This window comes from Ambystoma mexicanum, chromosome 7p (assembly GCF_040938575.1).
Source record: "Ambystoma mexicanum isolate Mex_15411 chromosome 7p, UKY_AmexF1_1, whole genome shotgun sequence".
NCBI lineage: Eukaryota > Metazoa > Chordata > Amphibia > Caudata > Ambystomatidae > Ambystoma > Ambystoma mexicanum.
The window spans coordinates 493,854,569-493,876,024 of record NC_090939.1 but is presented as its reverse complement, the minus strand read 5'-3'; the positions used below and the strand labels follow the sequence as shown (position 1 = coordinate 493,876,024).

The following is a 21,456-nucleotide window of genomic DNA, read 5'->3' as shown; positions in this document are numbered from 1 at the left end:
CAAACAATTGAAAAAAAAACATGCGTAAGAAAAGAATCCTAAATATCGGCCTGTCACTTCGTGCAGTGCTAAGTCACACCAAGTTTAAAAAACGCATGCAGTTTACATTTTTGCAAACCACTAGAAACATTATGAAACTACAAACAATAAAAGACTACTACAGAGAAGTTCAACTAAAAATGAGGTGCATATTTACTGAAAAGTTAGAAATTAAACATTGTGCATTGGGGTGGGGGGGTGGGGTCAAAGTTTCTGAGGAAAACAGCAAGCTGCTCTCTGGTTCATATCTTATTTGCACAGAACAGAGTGCATCAGAATACAGTTCTCAATTAAATTCTTAACGACAAAGCATCAATATATCGTCCTACCACCCACAGCAACGACCTATCTTTTAAAATCACTGATTGGGTCTATATGTAGGTTGGAAGTTTGAATCTCCTCAGAAATAGTACACCCACAATCTCCTACCAGTCTCATCAATAGCCTGTACCTCACTTCACACCACCCAGAGAACAAAAAACGCAAAAATATTATCGTTCCTTCAAACACTCCAAACTGTTTACCAAATTCTGCTCAACTGAACTGATCATGCGGTCACCCCATTCAAGTTCCCAGACAAAACAAAAAAGCCACAAAAAAACCCACCAATTTCTTGCTAGCTCTTACAAACTCCTTCTGACCGACCAAGTCCTGTCTCTAACGATGCCACACAACTAGCCAGTAGGCTCCTAACTCAAACATCTACTACAACAAAATAATCTTAATCATTAACACAGATGCCCCAATCTAAAATTTATTTAGCCCAAACAATCAACCCCACTGCACTACCCAGGCACCAAACGCCACCAAGCGAGCCATAAGACTGGCTGAAGAATGATGGTGTAAATAACATGCATTAAGAATCGTTCTGCAATTAAAGGTTAACGTTTTTTTATCAAACTCATTTTGTAAGATGCCTTTTTTGTGCATACAGATTTCAAACACCAATTAAATGGCAAATTAGAAACCAAGGGTAGGTGTGAGATTGGCATCATGGAAGGAGACACAGACAACAGATTCAAAGTATAACGAGAGCTTGTATTCATGAAATTGTTAGGATGGAATAAGGCCTAACTTGCCCTTTTTGCTAAGGTGGGATTTCCCTACCTAAAAAAACGAAGGAAAGTCTGTGTCAATATGTTCAACCAAAATGTCTGTCTGTGTCCAAAACGTATGCTTGCCATCACAACTAAGACAACGCAATGTGTAGGGATGTTAACCATAAACTAAACAGTGTTCCAAAAGTAAAATTCTGAGCTATTTCAAGCTCGGGCTTATGTCCTCTGTGTGTTATCCCCCATTTGAGTTGGCCCACTTAGGGCTGCGGTTCGCCCAACAATGGTCGGACAGAGGTCTAGAAATGGCAGGTCAGATGTTCAGAGTTTTCTTTTGGCCTTCTTGGAATTTTGTAGAGTACTGGGACATGATGTGGTATCTATCTTTGATTATCTATGAATTAAGGGTACATTCACAGATCTAAAGTGGGGTAACTCCCTTGCTAGGTTCCTGACCCTGTTTGAAAAAGTACTCTACTCCTCAACTACGTGGAGGGGTGTCCTGTTGAGCCTTTAAAAGGTCCTGGTGACGTCCATCATGACAGGGAGACAAATGTTCAAGAGGTTCTCGGTTGAACTTGCGGGAGGGGAGATAACGGACAAGGAGTGGGCTAAGATCTTCAGGGTGACCTTCCAACAGAATATTTTCACTTCAACGAGGGAACATCATTTTAAGATGCTACAGGGCTGGCACAGAAACCCCTTGAAGATCTCAAGAATGTTTTCAGGTGCTTCCCCGCTCTGCCCGTGAGAAGGTGGGTAAATAGGCTCCCTCTCTCACATGTGGTGGCAATGCACCAAAATACGCATTTTCCGGGGAGAAATCCTCAGCTGGATTAAAAGACATCACAGGAGTCCAGCTTAACTTGGACCCCCATCCCAGCTAAGGATAGGGAGGAATATAGATTCCCCAGGATGTGGGAGGTGATGTTTAGATTCCCCAGGATGTGGGAGGTGATGTTTAGAGAAGGGGACTGGCGATAGCACAGCCTTGGAAAGAGGGGAGGGGAAGGGAAGGGTACCCATGAAAAAGGATTGAGAGCACAAGTTTTGTGATATTATGGTCATAGGAAAGTTGACGGCTTTAGTTCATTGCTATATAGGGACCTTTCGGGAGGAATGGGATCCACTGCTAACTAGGTGGAAGGGAGGCCATCTTTAGTCTTTTTGTAGGGCCAATGGATTTAATGTTACTGAAGCAGCAATATTTAGGGGGAGCCAATCTAAGAAGATCATTATGCAGGAGGAAATTTGCTGGATGACGAAGCCGGCCTTAGTCAAAGGCTAAGGTCAAAGGCAGCAGGAACTCTCTGACGCTCGGATGCGTCTCAGGCCTGCAATAAGCCCCCCAGGAGACCCCAACCACCAGGAATGTACCTATAACACTAAGTAAGAAATGCACAACCGTACATATGCAAAGATGGCCCCAGTGGGATACCCAGCCTCCAATATATCTTTGTTTGCCCAAATAGAATGAGCCGATTGGCTGAAGCAGCAACATGGTCAGCAGGAGGAAATTCGACGGATGGCGAAGCAAGCCTCAGTTGAAGGCCGAGGTCAAAGGCAGCAGGAGCTCTCTGCTGCTTGCCGCAGCGGACTCAGTACTGGAATGGATCCAGTGGTGCTGACCTATTTGCCAATAATGCAGGTCAGCCTGACGTACCATTATGTACTGCTGTTGCTTTAATAGTAAAAAACAATGTTGTATGACTAGCATGTTGCCCGTGCCATCCCATTAGTATTTACTCGATCCCGTTCCTCCCCGCCATAGTCTCGCTCAAGCAGAGGGTTAGACCCCTTCTGCCAAAGAGTACAATGCCATCAAGCAACACAGAACAGGCTACCAGATCATACCAAGGTCCTCCCACTACCCACCTCAGCTGCTACTCTCCCTGGACATACCCAGCCAACAGAATCTCAACAGCCCGTCAACCCCAGGAGCAGCAACCATCCAGGCAAAGACGCGAAGTGCCAAAGAACGACACCAGCCACATACCGCCCCTGCCACACACGGAGCATCACTGCAGCCAGCCAACCCCACACTACTTTGCCAAAATTCCCAGCAGCTCTCCATAGCCCCCATCTCGCCCTGCCAGAGTCGCCCAACCATAAAACTACACATGCCAGCACCCAGACCCCCCTCATAAGGAGAAACCACAGACTATGCGCAAGGACACCAGAGCTATCCCCTCCCACTTCCAACTTTGAGGAGAATTTGAACCTTGGGGTACGGACCACCGCTATTCATTCCGCCACTATTGCCAATCCGCCCAACCACTACCCTGAGGAATCTATAACTAGCACTAAGAGCGCCAGCAACAACCCCAGTCGGATCTTCTTCCCCAACTCGGTCTGCCCTGCAGTCGGCCCTTCTTCCCTACCGCTGACCACCCTGGACCTTACAATAAAAAAATCCTTAGTACTTTCATGACCACAGATAAACACCAAGGCATGATTGCTAAACCGCAAAGTCCCAAACTACACCCCTCAATCATCACACACTCCTATCCTGCATAACCTCAACACCACATGCTAAACAGAGCCCAGATCAATCCTAGGTCCCTATCCGCTCATGCTTTGGACATCAACAACCTAATCTCAACACTGAAGTTGGACCTACTAGCTATTACAGAAACTTGGGTTCATGAAACCTCAGGCCCTGCGCTATTCCTAGCTCTGCCGGAAGGCTTCACTATCCTCAGATGTGATAGAACAGACTCCCGAGGGGGTGGGGTAGCCCTCATCCATAGGGACTCTCTCCTTATTAGACCCATTAGTTCCTCCACAGAAGGCAACTGCGAATACCTCTCAATCAAACTTATCACTGCACCCTACCATTCCATTACTATTCATATCCTCTACCACCAACCAGCCTCGTCATTGGATTTCGACGAACATCTCACCCATCTCATAGGAGAAAATATCAAACCCACATCTAGAGTCAAACTCCTAGGAGACTTCAATCTTGGCCTTCATGATCCACTAGACCATATAGTGATGGGCGTTGCTAATGCCATCTAAGAACTAGGTTTCAATCACTGTGTTTCATTCCCTACACACATTAAAGGCAGAAATCTAGACTGGATAGCTGACCAGAACAACCAAATTATCATCACCTCTAACAAGCCCATCCCTTGGTCAGATCATCACATCATTGCCTTTAGCCTCCCCTCGCTGAAACAGGCACCCACTACACCTCTGGCTTTACCACCCACTTGGGCCCATAGTACTAAAAAACTCACCAAATAATCTCCCTTACCTACCTCGCACCACTGACCTTGGAAAAGCGGGCCACAACAGACCCCCAACAATTAGTGGATATCTACATCAGTACCATGACCAATGCGGTAGATTTAGTGGCCCCACTCCTCAGAAAACCGAAGCCCACAGACCACCGTAACCCCTGGTTCACAGACGTCCTCCAAGCACAGCGTGCCAAGAAAAGACAAGAAGTTGCTAACTGGAGAGAAAAAAAAACTCAGAAATCCCCAAACTGGCTTTCAATAAAATTGCAAAAGAATATAAGCAGGCCATCATGGCAAGCAGAAGCCTAGAATGCCGGAATAGCTACAGTGAACTCTAATTCGCAAGAACTATTCAGAATACTTAGAGAGCTCGAAACACCCACCACAGCTCCCTCTTCCATCAGTAAAGACGAAACCTGGTGTACCAACATCCAGAACGCCATGCATTAATAAAATATGCCTTCTTCAGAAAAAAACAAGCCAAGACCAGCCCTAGCAGCCTCCCTGCCACCACCAATTCACATGCCGTACCCACCTTCCACTTCAGAGATATCTCAGAACTGGAAACAGCTAATATTCTCAACAACCTTAAACCTTCCAAATGCAAAGGAGACATGCCCAGCAACTATCATAAAAGAATGCTCAGCAGCCCTAGTCCCTTTCATGACGAAATTCATGAATGCCTCATTCGCCACAAATCTGGTACGGACGTGCCTCAAAGAATCATGGGTCCTTCCATTCCACGTCTTTAGGGACGAGGGCAAACCTGTGCTCCTCCTCCTAATAGACATTTCAGCAGCGTTTGATCTTGAAGACCACAAAACCCTGGGCCACCACCTAACCTCAGCCGCACATTTTTCAAATGAAGCCTCCCCATGGATTGCATCCTTCCTAGAAGGCAGATCCATGAGAGTCTTCTCAGACTCAGCTAGTGCCATGCCCATCCCTATCCCATGCGGCGTCCCCCAGGGTTCCTGTGTATACCTTTCCCTATACAACATCTTCACGAAACCCTTATTCGATCTCCTGGATGACCTCAGCATATCATACACTAATTATGCCGACAACCCCAAAGTCCTTCTACCTTTGTCAGGCTCTTATGGTAAAGACTTGCTTATGTTTAATAAAGTATATGCTACAATCCAGTCATGGTTGGCCACAAACTTTCTATGCCTAGACAACGGCAAGACTGAGGTGTTGCTAGTGGGCTATATTGTTAAAAATACTCAGCCCACAATTCACAGCCTTCACGATAGATGGAATTCAGAAACCAGTATCTGATATGATAAAAACCTTAGGTGCATACCTGGATGCCCCTCTGTCCTCAACAGACAAGTCAGCGCAATTGCGACGTCAGCAGCCTACACAGCCAAGCTCATCAATGCAGCAAGACAATTTCTCTCCACTGAAAGCTGTACGACCATTGCCAGAGCAATTACGGGTGTGAGACTGGATTATTTTAATGTTCTATTTGCAAGAACCTCCAAATGAAACTTAAACTACTAATAATTCAGAACAACGCCCTCAGAGAAGCATTAAACATCCCCAAAACGGACCACATCGCAGCTGCAAGGAAACAGGCTCAATGGCTACCGATCAGGGAAAGGATTATTTTCAAGACTTTCTATCACACATAAAACTGCCCCACAGTACCTTTCTCAGAAAATCGAAAGATCGAAGCCTAACGGACCTGTAAGATGCATCCAGGCATAGAAATTAGCCATACTGAGAGTGAAAAGAGCCAAAGGAGGCGAGGTCCGCTTCCCATCAGTTGCTGTCAACCACTGGAATTCACTCCCACCGGAACTTAGAGCAGAGAAATCATACGGGGCCATCCGCAAAGCCCTAAAAACGTGGCTGTTCGTCTAATGCCCACTGTGTTAATCACTTGCATGCAACCTGTCTCGGTAATATTTTTGTCCCTTTGCCTATCTAGATACCATGCGTTGAATTAAGCTTTGTATAAATGTAACTGTCTGCAACAGGGCCCTGATACCCAAGCGCTTAGGCGCTTTACAAATAAATTAATGTGTGCGACTGTGGCATAGTTTGATCTGGAATCACTGGCAGAGATAGACGGGGGGAGGGAGGTGAGGTGGTGAGGTTGGGAGAATTATTTTGATTTGCAGTATTTTACTGTTTATATTAACATAAAAATGCGAATAAATATGAAAGTAAGAAAAAATTGGACTCTGCCTTACCTTGCTCCGTTGGGAGGAGCAGGAGCTGAGGAGGTACGTTTGGCCCCGGTCAGAAGTCACCATGCCCTCTGATGAGGTGTCACCAGAGTACAGTGCACCCCACTGGAGAGTTGTCCAAAAATGAGGGGAAACCCACAGAAGGGGGAAAAACACCCCAGTAGTCGTGAAGGTGCACTATGCAAAATTGCTGTGAGGATTCGGAGTGGAGATTGAATGATGAGCAGAGGATTTGGAGTGGAGCCTAAATGAGGAGCAGCCAGTGGGTGAAGAGCAGGGCAGACCAAAAACCGATCTGAGGACCCAACTCCAGGAGAGAGGAGAAATTCCAGGAGCAGAGCAAAAGAGGAGAACAGAAGCTAGAAGGGGCTTTGAAAGAAGGGAGCGTAGAGACAAAGGCCACGGAAACAGGGAAGGGCAAGAACTCTCAGGCAGTGAAAGTCCAAAGCGGAAGAAACCACAATGCTGAGAAGGGAACCAGGAAGTTATGCAGCTAAGAAGCCAAACGACTACAGTGCAACTCCTGTTGCGTCTAAAGCATGGTGTGCCTTCCGTGACCCCAAAGAACTGCGGCTTACCGTCCTCGCTCAGAGGGATAGCAGCCAGCGATGCCACAGGGAGGTCTCCCTGACAACAGAATGGACTGTGTTGCTCTGATGATGGGCACTTGATTTGCTATTTACAAGCCTCCTTGTTGAGGACTTCTGGTTTTGCCCTGAATGTGCAAGTCAAAGTCTTTAACATGCCGTTTGACAGCAACAATGTGTTTGGGATAAAGGCCAATTAATCAACACCTCCAAAGCTACACCTAAGTTAATGGATTTAGCTGTCCAGCAACCCTCTACCTCCACAATGAGTGGCTTTTTTCCTTTCGACCCTTCCCATCTTTCACCCACTGCAGTACTGGTCAAACAACCTCTGGTAAAAAAGGTCAGTAGCACTTCCCTCGAACAAAAACCTCTTTAATTTGGACTTTGTCTATTCTTTTCATCAAGGAATAGCATCTAATGACTTGGACCTTCCACATCATACTGCAGGGCATACGGTCTTCCTTCGGTTATCACCCATCTGACCACACTCCATCTTGCCACTCTGCCTCCCAAGTCCTCTACTTTTGAAAGAGGTCCCAGTTCTATTGGAAGAGAGTGCCATCGAGCTAGGGACTTCAGAACGAGGGAAGTGGCATACTCTCTGTGCTTCCTGGAGCTGGAGAGGGGCTGTGTTCCATCATGGATCTGTGGCTTCTGAATTTATACCTTTGCAAGGGCAAATTCAAGATGGTCACCCTAGTCCAGCTGCTTGTGCTTCAGTCATGGCTAGTGTCATTAGACTTTCAGGAAACAAACCTCCATGTGTCAAACCATTGGCAGCATACGAGGGACCAGAGGTTCATAGTGGGGGATTCCCATGCCTAGTTTAGGATCTTACAATTCGGTCTTTCCTCTACTCAAAGGGGTCTTCGAACGAGCGGCTAGCTGTGGTGCACATTTGTCTCACGTAGGGGAGAATTCATGTCTTTCTCTACCTGGATGATTGGCTCATTCAGCACAAATCCCAATAATTGATAATGGCACACCTGCACCACACTTTCTGGCTTTTGCACTGCTTGGGCTTCTCCTTAAACCTCAAGAAGTTCCATATGTTGCCATTCGAGGAGCTCCAATTCATTGGAGCAATTATGGACACTTTCAAGGGCAGTGCATTTCCTCCCGAGGAGTGTGTTGTTAACAACTTGCAGATGATGGAATTCTTTTAATTTCAGTGCCCGGTCCAGGCTTTGGCTTTCCTGTGCCTTGTGGGCCTCATTGGCTCTAGCTTTCTGTTGGTGCCGGAGGCTTCACTGTGAATGGACTTGCTCCAGTGGTGCTCCGAGTCTGTGGTCCCAGTTTCAGGAGGATATGTCAGACCTTTTGTGGGTCTCCAGCAAGGTGTTTCAGAACCTGCTGTGGTGGTTCGCTTCAGGTCCACTTGCTAAGGTAGGGAGACACCTGCCACAGCCCTAGTCTCACCTGACTATTGTGACGGATGCATCAGTGATTGGGATGCCCATCTAGGAGATCTGACGTTGAGAGGTCTTTAAACTCCCTCCATGTACATGTGTACTGAATTTGCCAGACAATACAGCCATGCACACTAATTCAACAAGCAAGGTGTGGTATAGGGTTGCTGCCCTTGTCCTGGGAACCAATGCAGTTTTGGTCCTCGGCTCAGCGGAACGATGTGTCCTTGTCCACCTCCCAAATTGCAGAAAGAGAGAACGTGGCTGCAAATCCCTTGAACAAGCAGATGTCATCCTAAGATGAGTGAGGACTCTGACAGGAAGTTCTGGATAGGATTTTCACCCTTTGGAAGTGGTAGTCATTCTGTTCCAGGAACAGACCTCATTGAGGAGCAGTAAGGGGGGGATACATTGATTGTTGAGTGGAACTTCAATCAATGCATTCCCACCAATTCCTCTTATCCCCTGGGGGAAAATGCAGAAGTTCAAGGCCACCATTATCCTGATTGCTCTGGACTTGACTTTGAGGGTGTAGTACCCATAACTTCCAGACATGCCCTTTTGCACCTACTCGCGATGCTGGACCTGGTCTCCTATTTGGAGGCACAGGTTCTCCACCCAAATCTCAGCAATATAAACCTTAATTCATGGATGCTGAGCTATAAGGAGTGGAACTTATCTGATGACATCCTGGGTGTTCTGCTTTCTACCAGGAGGCCAGGCGAGAAGTCCATCTATTCCTGCAGGTTGCATGCATTTTATTTTTGTGCTCTCTGTATCCGAGAAAGCGCTTAGATTGGCACAGATAGTATTTTGCTGCTATTTTGGTTTTTAAGAAGATCCCCAATGCAGTTCTCGTTCTTCACTATCCCCACCATTATGCAGTCCTTGTGGGGACTATCTAACCATCTTACTCTTTTCTTCCCTTTGCCTAACCCTTCTATATGAGTGATTTCACCACTTGGACCCCGCTTGGACAACTTGTGTCAGGACCAGCTCTTTGTGAGTTATGCTGGTGCCCATGCAGGGATGGCTGTAACTAAGCACAGCTCCTGTCCAGGTAGATTGTCCTTATATTTCTGAGTGTTATGGTCTGCCTGGGAAAAATGTGCATGATGGTCTCAGGGGTCATTTGACCAGAGGTCTGACAGCTACCCCTGTATCTTAAAGTGATGTTCCTGAGGTGAACCTTTGCCAGGCTTCCCTCCACACGTTTTCCAAGTGTTATTTTGTCTGGAATCATTACCAGGACAGTAAACTTGCTTTGGTTGAGTGGTCCTACAGAGTTTCGTGGTGTATGTGATGTTCTCGCTCTCCTCCCTCCTTCAAGTTCTGCACTGTTATGGGAGTCTAATGTTAGGAATCTATGGGAGGGCGGAATTCATTTGAAAAAGAAATTACTTGGATCTTAGTAATTTTCTTTTGGATGAATTAGTCCTTGCATCTGTAGATGCCCCATTGCCCTCCCAACCTGCCCCTTGGAGGATAGCTTGTTCACCTTGTGTTTTTCTCTGGTCTTTCAGCTGCTGAGTGCTAGAGAAAACTGAGGCCATGGGGCACGGCTGTCTCCATTTATATACTGGCCCGATATTCTGCCCAGTGTAATGGGCCTGCTAAATCTCTGAGTGGAGCGAATGCAGAGCTGAGCTGAGCCCTCTGGTTGCTGAAAATTGTATCCGAAGACAACTGGCGCAGGAGAATAGATATCCAAGATGAGGAATCTGTGGGAGGAAGGATTAATCCATCAGAACGAATATGTCTGAGAGGGAAGTAATTTGTTCCACCCTAACAATATAATGTAATAAAAAGAAACTAAATAGCAAGAAGCTATCATGCATATTTTATTTGTATTCTAAACATTTCCAATGCTAACACTCCTGCGGCAAGTGATCTCCCGGCGAGCTAGGAGTAGTAGTGCCTTTGAGTTCGCCAAAGGCCCAGCATGCTCGACCAAAGTGGTGTCCCAACTAGGAAGACTGATTTTTGTAAAAAACCAAGTGGTTAATACAAATAAAAAAATAAAAAATGCACTTTCACCAAAGCACTGTGCATTAAAAAGGCAATACAAAGTTATGGAAACGGATAAAGAATTCCTAATCTATCGGGAGCAGATGAGTTTCAAGAGTAGAGTGGGAAGTGTAGGAGAGTATCTTACGGAAAGAGGTGAAGAGTTACAATGTTTAGTGCAAGTAATGAGAACTGAAACGGGTTTGTGCACCGGGAGGTTCAGGAACTGACAAAAGGAAAAGGGCCTCAGTAAAGTACATGCAAGTATTTCAAGGCGCTATGAGGCAAGGGAGGGGAAAAAAAGGGAGGACAAAGACAACGATCTTACTAGGCCTAGTGACATTGAGATTGTGCAAGTGCAAGCGAGAGGGGTGGGAAAAGTGCCAGGGGAGGAAGGGCAAGTGCATGACACAGGATCAAAAACTAGTAGTGCAGGGGTTAAGTACAGACTACAAGTGTCTGGTAAGTGCAGGTAAAGGGACTGTAGGGTTGCAGATACAGATGCAAGTGCAAGGGTTGCCAGGAGGGATTGCATGTGTGCAACTGGGCGGGCAGGGACCTGGGTCCGAAGTTCAGAGGGTAGCCAGGTGACCAGTGCAGTATCAGACAGGAGATCAGCAGGGAAGAGGAAGAAAGAAGGAAGAAGCAAAGAGGAAAGCCTTAAGATACTTCCCGAACCCGAGATGATTCTGCTCAAGTTTCAGAGAGACAGGGAGGCTGTTCCAGAGGGAGGCACCAACAGAAGAGAGAGATCCGCCACCAACTTGTTGCTTGAAGCGCCTGAACCTCAAGGAGTTGGAGGAGCAAAGAGCTTGAATATGAAGATATTTCCAAAGAGAGAGTTGGAGGTATTGAAGTGCCAGGCACCAAAAGGCCTTGTGGAGAATGCAAAGGGTCTTGAACTTAATCCTTGCAGCCACTGGGAGTCAATGGGGCGATATCAGGGCTGCAGAGATACGATCCTCCTTTGGCTTGAGGCCAAGGACAAGTCTTGCAGTCCTGTTCTGGATGAGTTGTAGAGGACAGAGAGTAGAAGCAGGCAGAATTTCAAAAGAGGCTGTTGCAGCAGTTAAGTCTAGAGAAAACCAGAGCTCTGGAGACAGTGAGTTTCTGGGGGAAGGAGATGAAAGGAAGAATACCTCTTCGGAGGTGCAGTTGGTAGTTTGACTTCTTAGTGATGTCAGAGATGTGAGGAGAGAAGGAGAGTGTGGAGGTGAAGAGGATCCTGAGGTTCTTAGCCTCACAGGTAGAAGCAGGAAGATGGCCAAGGGAGGCCAGCCAAAGAGTGGCAGGAAAAGAAGGTGCAGGTGTGGCGATGAGGAGGGTCTCCATTTTACTGGCATTCAGGCAGAGATCATTGGTGGCACACAACTCCTGGATTGCAGACAGACAATCTGGGATGAGAAAAGGAAAGGAGGAGGCAGAGGGGAGCCTGAAAGCAAGCAGAGTGTCGTCCACATAGCACTGAAAGTTGGAGCAGAGAGCAGCAATGCGGTGGGCGAGAGGTGCCAGGTATTGGCTGAACAATGAGGGAGAAAGGTTAGACCCCTGGGGAACACTACAGGTAGAGCGAGAGATAGAGGAGAGGAAGGACCCAAGTTGTACCTGGGAGGGTTGGTCCGAGAGGAAAGAAGTCAGCCAGGCCAGAGCCTGATCAGTGATACCCAGGTTATCATGGAGCCGGTTGCGCAGGATGGCATGGTTGACTCTGTCAAAGGCAGGTGAGAGATCAAGCAAGATGAGGACAGAGCGGAGATTAGCATTGAGCCTAGAGAGCAGGTCTTCACGGTTGTTCAGCGGAGCGGTTTGCATGCTTTGGGATGGTCTGAAGCCAGACTGATGGTCATGAAGACAACCAACAGATTCAGTGTGAAGATTAAGCTGGAAGATGGCCAGCTTTTCCAAGAGTTTGCCCAGGAAAGGAGTGATGGAGATTGTGCGATGGAGATAAAGGAAGACAGATAGAGAAGGGCCAGACCATAAAGACAAAATGAGAGAAGACTGGATACAAATGAAAGCCAGGAAACAGATTCAACTGAAGAGGAGATGGAGATTCTAAAGGAAAGGCAAAAAGAAAAGTACAGACATCAGAGTGAAGATGGAGCAAGTTGATAAGCCAATTAGTAAGGGGCACAGTAGTGAAGGTAGGTAAGAAACAATTAGGAAATGAGCTTTTGTAGCTTGAGACATTAAAGGTGGCAGGAACGAGATCTATTAGAGAGATGGTTTGCAAAAGAGAGCGGGATTCAAAAATTACTCCATGGTTGCTAAGTGGACTGTGAAAGAGATACAGTGGTTGGAAGGAGATGAAGGAGGGTGGGGAGAATGGTAGAAATTATAGGAGCAGTGACAAATACAATTTCAGTTTGAGAAGTGTTGAGGTGGAGAAAATGAGAATGCATCCAGAAATTGGTGGCGAGTAATCTGGGTGTCATCGGCGTATAAGAGGAAAGAGAGACTGAAGGAATTAATAATAGCAGCAAGATGTGTATAAGGGAAAAAAGATGTGAACAAAGGACTGATTCTTGTGCGACACACTTCATGTAGTGGAAGGGTAGGAGATCGTTTTCCAGCCCAGGATACGGAGAAGCAACTTGCCGAAAATGAGTACTGAAACCATTGACGGCTCGAAAAGCGTAACAAGATGGTCAAAAGATTTGTGTAATGGTCAGTGGTATCGAAAGCCACTGATAAATTAAGAAGAATCTGAATACTAGAGTGTTCAGAATGGCAAGCAGAAAGAAATGAATTTGTTGCACTGAGGAGAACAGTTTCTGTAGAGTGAAAAGGACGAAAGCCCGACTGAAATGAAGAAAGAAGGGAGTGATGGTCAAGATAGGTAGAAACCTTAGTATAGACTACACATTTAAGAATTGTAAATGGAAGGTGGAGTGACAAGTGAAATTGGACAATAATTGTCAGGAATAGAAGGATCAAGAGAGGGCATTTTAACCCCTTTAGTGCCAAGGGTGAGCTATTTCGTCCTTGGAATTACTTTCACAGTGCTTTTTGGCACTCCGTTTTGAGCGATCTCTGTAAAACAAGGATCGCTCAAAACAGTTATCCAACCCCCGGGCTATGTGAGGGGGAGGTCCCCCCTCACTGTCAGGGGGCTGGATTACCTTCAGTTTCACGTCGGCGTGCGTAAAGCACGCCGACATGAAAGTGAAAGTAAGTTTCACTGCAGAAGACATCTCGGGCTGCTGTGGTGAAAACACAAGGTGATTCTTCGCCTCTCTCCCCCTCATTCTCCGGCTGTATTTCAAGCCTGAGATCGAGGGAGGTGTTGTTTGGAAAGGGGAGATTCTCCCCTTTCCAACAACACCTTGTGTGAAAGCATTGCTGGGCGCAGAGAGGGCCCAGGGGGCCCACTAGACACCAGTGATGTCTTTGAATGATGAGGGGAGGTGGGGGTTGCTTACAGTAAGCAGCCCTCGCCCCCCGGACCCCAAAAGCATGGGGGCACATATGTGTACAACCCTGGGGGCAGATGGCTAATCATCTGCCCCCAGGGAGGGGGCAAGAAAAATAATTTAAAAAAAAAGGAAATCAATGGGGATGGGGGGCCTGGGATTTTATTTGCCCCCCTGAAAGGGTGGTGGCTCTCCCCCTCCCACACCAAGTGGGCAGATTTATGCCCCCAGGCAGGGGTACATGAGGTGGCCCCCCATCCAATTGGAGGGGGGGGGACGGCCACCAGGAATAAGTGTGCAGGCCCCACAAAGGATGGGGCCTGCAGGTTAGGCCCCCCCCCTGGGGGCAGATGGCTGATCATCTGCCCCCATGGAAGGGGGCAAAATGAAATGAAAAGCGAATTTTGGGTGGGAGCTGGGGGGCCACTAGCCACCAGGGATTTATTTTACGGAAAAGGGGGATGGCCGTCTCCCCCTCACCCCAAGGGGAAATGGGGACACTCACTGTAGCCCTCCCTGGGGGCACCCCCTGTAGCCCTCCCTGGGGGCTGAATGAGATGTCCCCCTGCATTTGGTGTGGGGGGGAGACAGTCACCCCCCATTACATTAGAAAATGACCTGGCGGTTTAGGGTGTCCCTCAGCCCACCCTAAAGTGTAGTGTACCATTTTCAATTTTTTTCTTTGGTAACCCAACTCCCCTTGGCACAGAGGGGCACATTGGTGTGCCCCTCTGTGCCAAGGGGAGTTGGGTTATCAAAGAAAAAACATTTTAGGATGCATTTTAAGGGGGGCTGTGGGGCACCCCAAAGGGAGGGGGAATTTTCTAATGGGATGAGGCGTTGATCCCCCCCCCCAACCCCACACCCACAATGGAGTGGGTGCCATGTCATGCAGCCCTCCTGGGACCAGGTATCTGCTCCTAGGAAGGGACGCCTGAGCCCAGGGAGGAGTGCAGGACATCCCCCCCCTTATCTGCCCCCAGGGAGGACTACATGAGATGCGCCGCCCCTCCGATTGGGGTGGGGGTGGAGAGGTGCACCCCCCTTCACATTAGAAAATTCCCCAGCGGTGTAGGGTGCCCCTCAGCCCCCGCTAAAGGGCAGCCTGCCATTTTGAATTATTTTCTTTGTTTACTAAACTTGCCTTGGCGCAGAGGGGCACATTGGTGTGCTAATCTGGCCCTGGGGTGCCCAAACCTTACTGCCCCACCCACTGGGGGACCTGACCCACAATTTTTGGGGGCCCTCCCCACCCTCACCCCAAATGGGTGGCGGGGGCACCTCATGCAGGCCTCCTTGGGGGCAGATATCTGCCCGTAGGAAGGGGCAAATGGGTATTCACTGGGGGTGAGGTTCAGTAGACCACCAGGGATGGCTTGCAAGGGGGGGCATGCTTGCAAAGTATTTATTTGTTTTTGCTTGTGTGACCGTAGGTAACGCATGTTTTTTGTTTTGTGTACAGCTTTTTCTACGTGAGCAGCTGCAACGTTATGCGAGTACTGTTTTTTATTATTCTATGGTTAGGGCCCACTGTCAGTGGGGTGGGCGAGACTGAGGCTGGATTGTTGGTGTGGGTGGGAATGGGCCGTCTGGGCAGATATGTTGGTGGGCTGGCTCACAATTGCAGGGGCAGGCCACAAATTGCCCACCATGCCAGCAGAACATTGGTATTTCCCTGGGAGCAGAACCCTCCCATGTGGGTTGTCCGTCTGCAAGCCCAGGCTCCGCCTCTGGCTGTGCTACGTTACAGATGTCACCTCCGGGGAGGAATGGGGATCCTGCGGGGCTCCCTGGAGCTGCTGCTCTGCTTAGGGGACGGTACACCCACATGGTACATGGATGTCCAAGGCCAGAGACATCACCTCCAACCGTCCTGGAGTTGCGGATGGGCTGCATTACAGCTTTTCCCCTTCTGGGAGGTATTGGCAAACTGCCGGGACTCCCTGGTGGGGAAAAGTTGTAACGCAGGGCAGCCAGGGCTCCAGCAAAGTAGTCGGTAATATCCCTGGCCTTGGGCACCCTTCTCCCCTGTGGGTCTTTGCCCGGGGTTCTGGGTAATAAATTCTGGGCCGATTTGCCTAAGTCAGACCTCTGTGGATTCCCACGGGTGTCCTCTTTTGGGAAATGCATAGGGTTCCCTGTATTCCTTGCTGGCTTCGACACCCTAGGCCCAAATCTATAGGCTGCCCACATGAACAAAATGTGCTGCGCCGAAAGGCTTGGCGTTACCAGTGGGTTACCCTTTTCCTTTTGCGCCCCGGGTAGGTGCACCCACACTAGTGAGGTACCATTTTCATCAGGATACGTGTGGGGACGCGGGAAGGTAGGCCATGTGTTGTTGGCGGTGTGTTTCGGTGGGTGTCCAGAGCGAAATGTCTGAGAATTGTCTTCATTTCCAGCCAATTTCAGAGACATTTCCCTCTGGCCACTCACCGGAACACGTCGCCAACAACAGATGTCATACCTTCTCGCGTTCCCACAGGTGTCCCGACGAAAATGGTACCTCATGTGTGGGTTCACCTACCGGGGCACAAAAGTTAAAGGGAAACCCACTGGTAACCCCAAGCCTTTCGGCACAGCACATTTTGTTCATGTGGGCAACCGACAGATTTGGGCATAGGGTGTCGAAGCCAGCAAGGAAAATGGGGAACCCCATGCATTTCCCAAAAGATGAACCGGAACTTATTACCCAGAACCCCAGACAAAGTGATTGTGTTTTTTCCCCACCAAATATCACACTTTGTCGGGGATTGTGGCTAATAGAAACTGGGGCAATTTGCGCAAGTCAGACCTCTGTGGATTGCCATGGGTGTCCTCTTTTCGGAAATGCATGGGGTTCCCTGTTTTCCTTGCTGGCTTGGACACCAAAGGCCCATATCTGTATGGTGTGCCCGCCTGGAAAAAGTGTGAAATTCAGCTGTCAGAACAGACTTGGGGGTAGGGGTCTTTAAGGCTTTCCCCTTGGCGCCCAGGTAGGTGCACCCATACATGTGAGGTACCGTTTTCATCGGGACACCTGTGGGAACGCGGGACGGTAGGCCATGTGTTGGTGGCGGCATGTTTCGGTGGGTGAGCCGAGTGAAATGTGCAGAAAATGCGTTATTTTTGCCACATTTCGGACTTTGCTGGGGTTTCTGGGTAATACATTCTGGGCCTATTTGCTCAAGTCAGACCTCTACGGATTCCCACGGGTGTCCTCTTTTCGGAAATGCATGGGTTTCCCCGTTTTCCTTGGTGGCTTGGACACCCTAGGCCCATATCTGTATGGTGTGCCCGTCTGGAAAAATCGTGAAATTCAGATGTCGGAAAAGACTTGGGGTTAGGGGTGTGTTCGGCTTTCCCCTTTGCGTCCAGGTAGGTGCACCCACACATGTGAGGTACCGTTTTCATAGGGACACGTGTGGGAACGCGGTAAGGTATAACATTTGTTGTGTTTGTTCGGTTTTCATAACGTTTTGATCCATTTGCTGGTGCCCTTTGACACACAACCCTTTAATTTCCCAAACGTGCCCTACATTTAGTCGCTGCTTTAGGCACCATACACTTTTGTAACCTGCACAAGTCACCGACCCTTGAAAAGGTCGGCTGTGCTCTTTCAAAAAATGTATGCTTGCCGTTCCTCACCACATTGGTTTTCCTGATTTACACATGCTAAGTACGTCTGTTCAGGTCGTAAGCATAAAACTCCTGTGTACCATGGCTCAGTGTTTGGCTTGTGGTATTGCTTGTTTTGTGAAACACTACAAAAAATGTGTGCTTTCCTAACTGCAAGAGTCGGGGGAACGTAGAGGAGCATTGCTTTTCTCAAAATTAATAGAAGCCATTGCCGTACCAAGCCAACCATGTCCACCACATACCTTTTTTTCAGTCGTTTTCCCCGCTGCCCCCCACCGCCCATCTATGGCATTTTCCCCGATCTGCGTAAATCACCCCTTCCTAAACTGAATTTTGTCTACTTTTCAGAAATGTATGCCTTCCTGTCCTCCAATTCGTCTTTCCTACCCTTTTCTTTCATTCCATCCATGCATGCATAAGTGAGGTTTATTACATACAGAGCAGGCATTTAGTAGGCCCATAGAAACAAATGGTGAGACAATAGAGCAAGGAACAGAAATAAGATACGATGGATTACAAAAGGGGGCAAGATGGGGAACACACTGCAGTGCGTGTCATGTAGTGAGTGTGAATAAAAGTAAGCATGAGAAACATGAGACAGAGAAATAAAGTAATGAAAAAAGCACATTGATAATGTACAAAGCCTGAGTGATAATTGGCAGGCTGTGACAGTGAAACGAACAAACCTGAATGTGAGAGTAAAAAGAAAGCATCTTGGCAAGAGAGATGGAAAAAGACTAGTGTGTATTACCTAGTCCTGCCAAATATGAATAAATAGGCCTGAGAGAAGCCCTTAGAATTGGCGCCCTTTGAAGGATTTCCCCAGGTGAGGACGGCCTAAGGGGAAGGAGTAAGGAGCCGGTTGTGTGTGAGATCACGTGAACAGTCAAAGTTCCTGTGAGTGGGATGGGAAAACACACGGCCCATGGCGGTGAGATGAAGTCCACCTGCTTAGTTGAGGCAACAGTATTGGTACCTGTAGAATGAGCAGAATGACTCTCACCCAAAGGAGCAGACTGTACCAAAGAAACAATCCTTCAGATGGACATCTCTTCTCTCTTCCTTCTGTAAGGTGCTTCTACCCTTAGTAAGCCCTTCATCCCTGTCACGGAAAATATAGTATTCATTGAGGCATAACAGTCCTTCACTCGGGCAGTGTGTGTGGCTTTGCAGTGCTCGCCTAAGGAAATTCCTAATCTCAATTGTGTGATGTTCTTCCTTTTCTTTTACCTCTAGCTGATTTAAGTTCCTATTCTGAGAAATGCACAATGCTCTAACATATGTCTGAAGCAAGAACAGTGCCCTATGCAATGCTGCCAGTATTAACTACAACTCGTATTAGAAGTTTCTTCTTTCTCAAAATGATCTTTTTTAAGTTATGTGGTTTTCGCTTTTCTAATGGGCCCAGTGCTGACCTTTTCTGCTCCTCTTGCTTTGTGGATTTTATAGACCTTTATTTTTCAGCTCAATTTCATAATTAAGTACTTCTGGCATTTCTAGACGTGCTTCTTTGCAGACTTTAATGTAGGAAGGATGAAGGACATCAAGCATCCCTCATTCTGCTCGACTTCTCTGCAGCATGTGGAACAGTAGTTTTTAACCTCCTGCAAAAACACTGAGATGGTGGGTAGAAATTTCTGGTAGTGCCTTACCTTGAATACAGTCATTACTTCTTAACCGCAATCAACGTATAAAGTTCGGGTCTGTGAATTACTCCAGCCTATGGTCTTGTTTTGCTTTGCTGAGGCAACCTGGTCTAGGGGACCAGATGATTTTGTGCCTCCGATACCTAACTTTTACACTCCTGAGTTTTTCTTTTCCAGTTCGTTGCTGTCAGTTTTTATTTTCTCATTTGAAGTTACCCAAGACTACAACTCAGAATGCAATGGTGTGTTTAATGAAATGCCACAAATGACAAAAATGTGTCCTTTGTTTTAAAGTAATCTGATTTCCCTATCCCTTCACCCTGTCATTCCAAAAATATTGTTCCTTCTGTGCATTACCTTACCCAGAACTGAGATTACCATACTCTGCGGTACCCGTTGTTAGGGAGTATTCTTATTTATGGCTAATTTCCCTCACCTAGTGAGTCCCTCAGTAGCTTTGCTGGATTTCTGGGGTTTATTTTTTCCACCTGTTAAGAGCTTGAGCCTTTGTCCCACTCTTACATGTGTTTTGCCATGTGTATTTCTACTGTTTGTGTGATCTTGGGCTCTGGAGCACAACACTCCATGAGCCCCACTTTTTGTGTGTTACACAGCACCTTCAGTGAAGTCACACAGTGTCGTCTTCGAGACTTCCCACTGACTCCATTTTTCTGGGGCCGACTACTGTCCCCCAGAAACAGGTAAAGTTGTCATTTACTTTAAGTAGTCATTTAAACTGAAGACCCAATACACCCCATCTTACATGGAGTATTGGAAGGGGTTAATTCCTACTCCTTTTTGTCAGCGCCTCTTGGAGCTTTGTTTCACTTCCTTAACACTAAGACTTGGCTGGTGGCAGTGGTATCTACCCTATCTTTTCTACTGTGATTACACTATATAACGTGGTACTGTTTTAGGCTATTATATTAGCCTCAACCATAAAGCTCCTTGACCAAATACTCTTTCTTTTGGCTCCGGTCGGGTTTAGTCGCCATTTCTTGTGTTAATATCCTTCTTGTGTTTTACTTTGTGCGGCAAACCAGGTTCGCCTTCTTTGATCTTGAGCTCTGGAGTACACCACTCCATGAGCCCCACTTCTTTTCTGTTTCACAGCACCTTCAGTGCAGTCACACAGTGTCGTCTTCGAGACTTCCCACTGACTCAATTTTTCTGGGGCTGACTACTGTCCCCCAGAAACATGTAAAATTGCCATTAACTTTATGTAGTCATTTAAACTGCATACCCAGTACAACCCATTTTACATGGAGTATTGGAAAGGGTAGGGTTACATCCTATCACTTTTTGTCTGTGCCTCTCTGAGCTTTATTTCACTCTCTTAACATTAAGACTTGGCTGGTGGCAGTGGCATCTACCCTAACTTTTCTACCGCGATTATACTATATAAACGTGGTACTGTTTTAGGCAATTATATTAGCCTCAAACTTAAACCCGCTTGACCAAATACTTTTTATTTCAGCTCCGGTTGCGTTTTATCGCCATTTATTTTTGTTAAAGTCCTTCTTGTATTTTACTTTGCGCGGCAAACCAGGTTTGCCTCCTTTGTTCTCCGACTTTGGCGGGCTTCTGTCCAGAAGCCCTCCTTTGGCGTCTGGGTGTCTAGGTGGGCTGAATGTGAGGGAGGGGTGTAGTCACCCCCTGCACAGGGTCTCCTTGGAGACCCAGGTCGCACTTTGTCTTGATTGGCTGAGGTGGTTGTCCGGGCCAGACAACCCCCCTGCTGAGTAATTGACAGCCAGACTGTGTGAATGGGGGATTTTGGCGCCCTGCTGCAGTCCTGAGCTATCTACCCTTCAACGACAAGAGAAGATCCAGTCCAGAGTCTTCTTCCCTTGAGCCTGGTGGGATCAACCAGCTCACCTTCCACAGGCAGAGGATCCTCTTCTTGGTCGAAATCGCTGCACACAGCTGTAGTGGTCCGGATAGCCATCTGAAGAGCCTCTCCTGTTTTAAAGGAGCGCACCTTTTATTCACCGTTGCTTTGCTGCTGCTGGCTTCATACCTGGGTAGTGCAGATCGCTCCAGACTTTGTCCTTCTTGTCCCCACGACTGAAGCTTCAGGAACCTTGAGTCTGCAGGAACTACCAGGAACAACTGCCGTGGCACCAGCTCTTCTTCATACGAATAAGGTACTGTGCCCGACTTCGAGGAACTAGGGCGAACCCCTTTTGTCCTCACAAAAGGCTTGTCCTTATCTTCCTTCCCTCATATAACTTTTGCC

At 47.5% G+C, this 21,456-nt stretch overlaps 1 protein-coding gene across 10 annotated transcripts in view; it reads right to left on the bottom strand.

Annotated features, from left to right (window-relative positions):
- The window catches only part of CASK (calcium/calmodulin dependent serine protein kinase), a 2,777,982-nt gene that overhangs the window by 257,909 nt on the left and 2,498,617 nt on the right, over nucleotides 1–21,456 (bottom strand). The gene's annotated exons all lie outside the window — the stretch shown is intronic.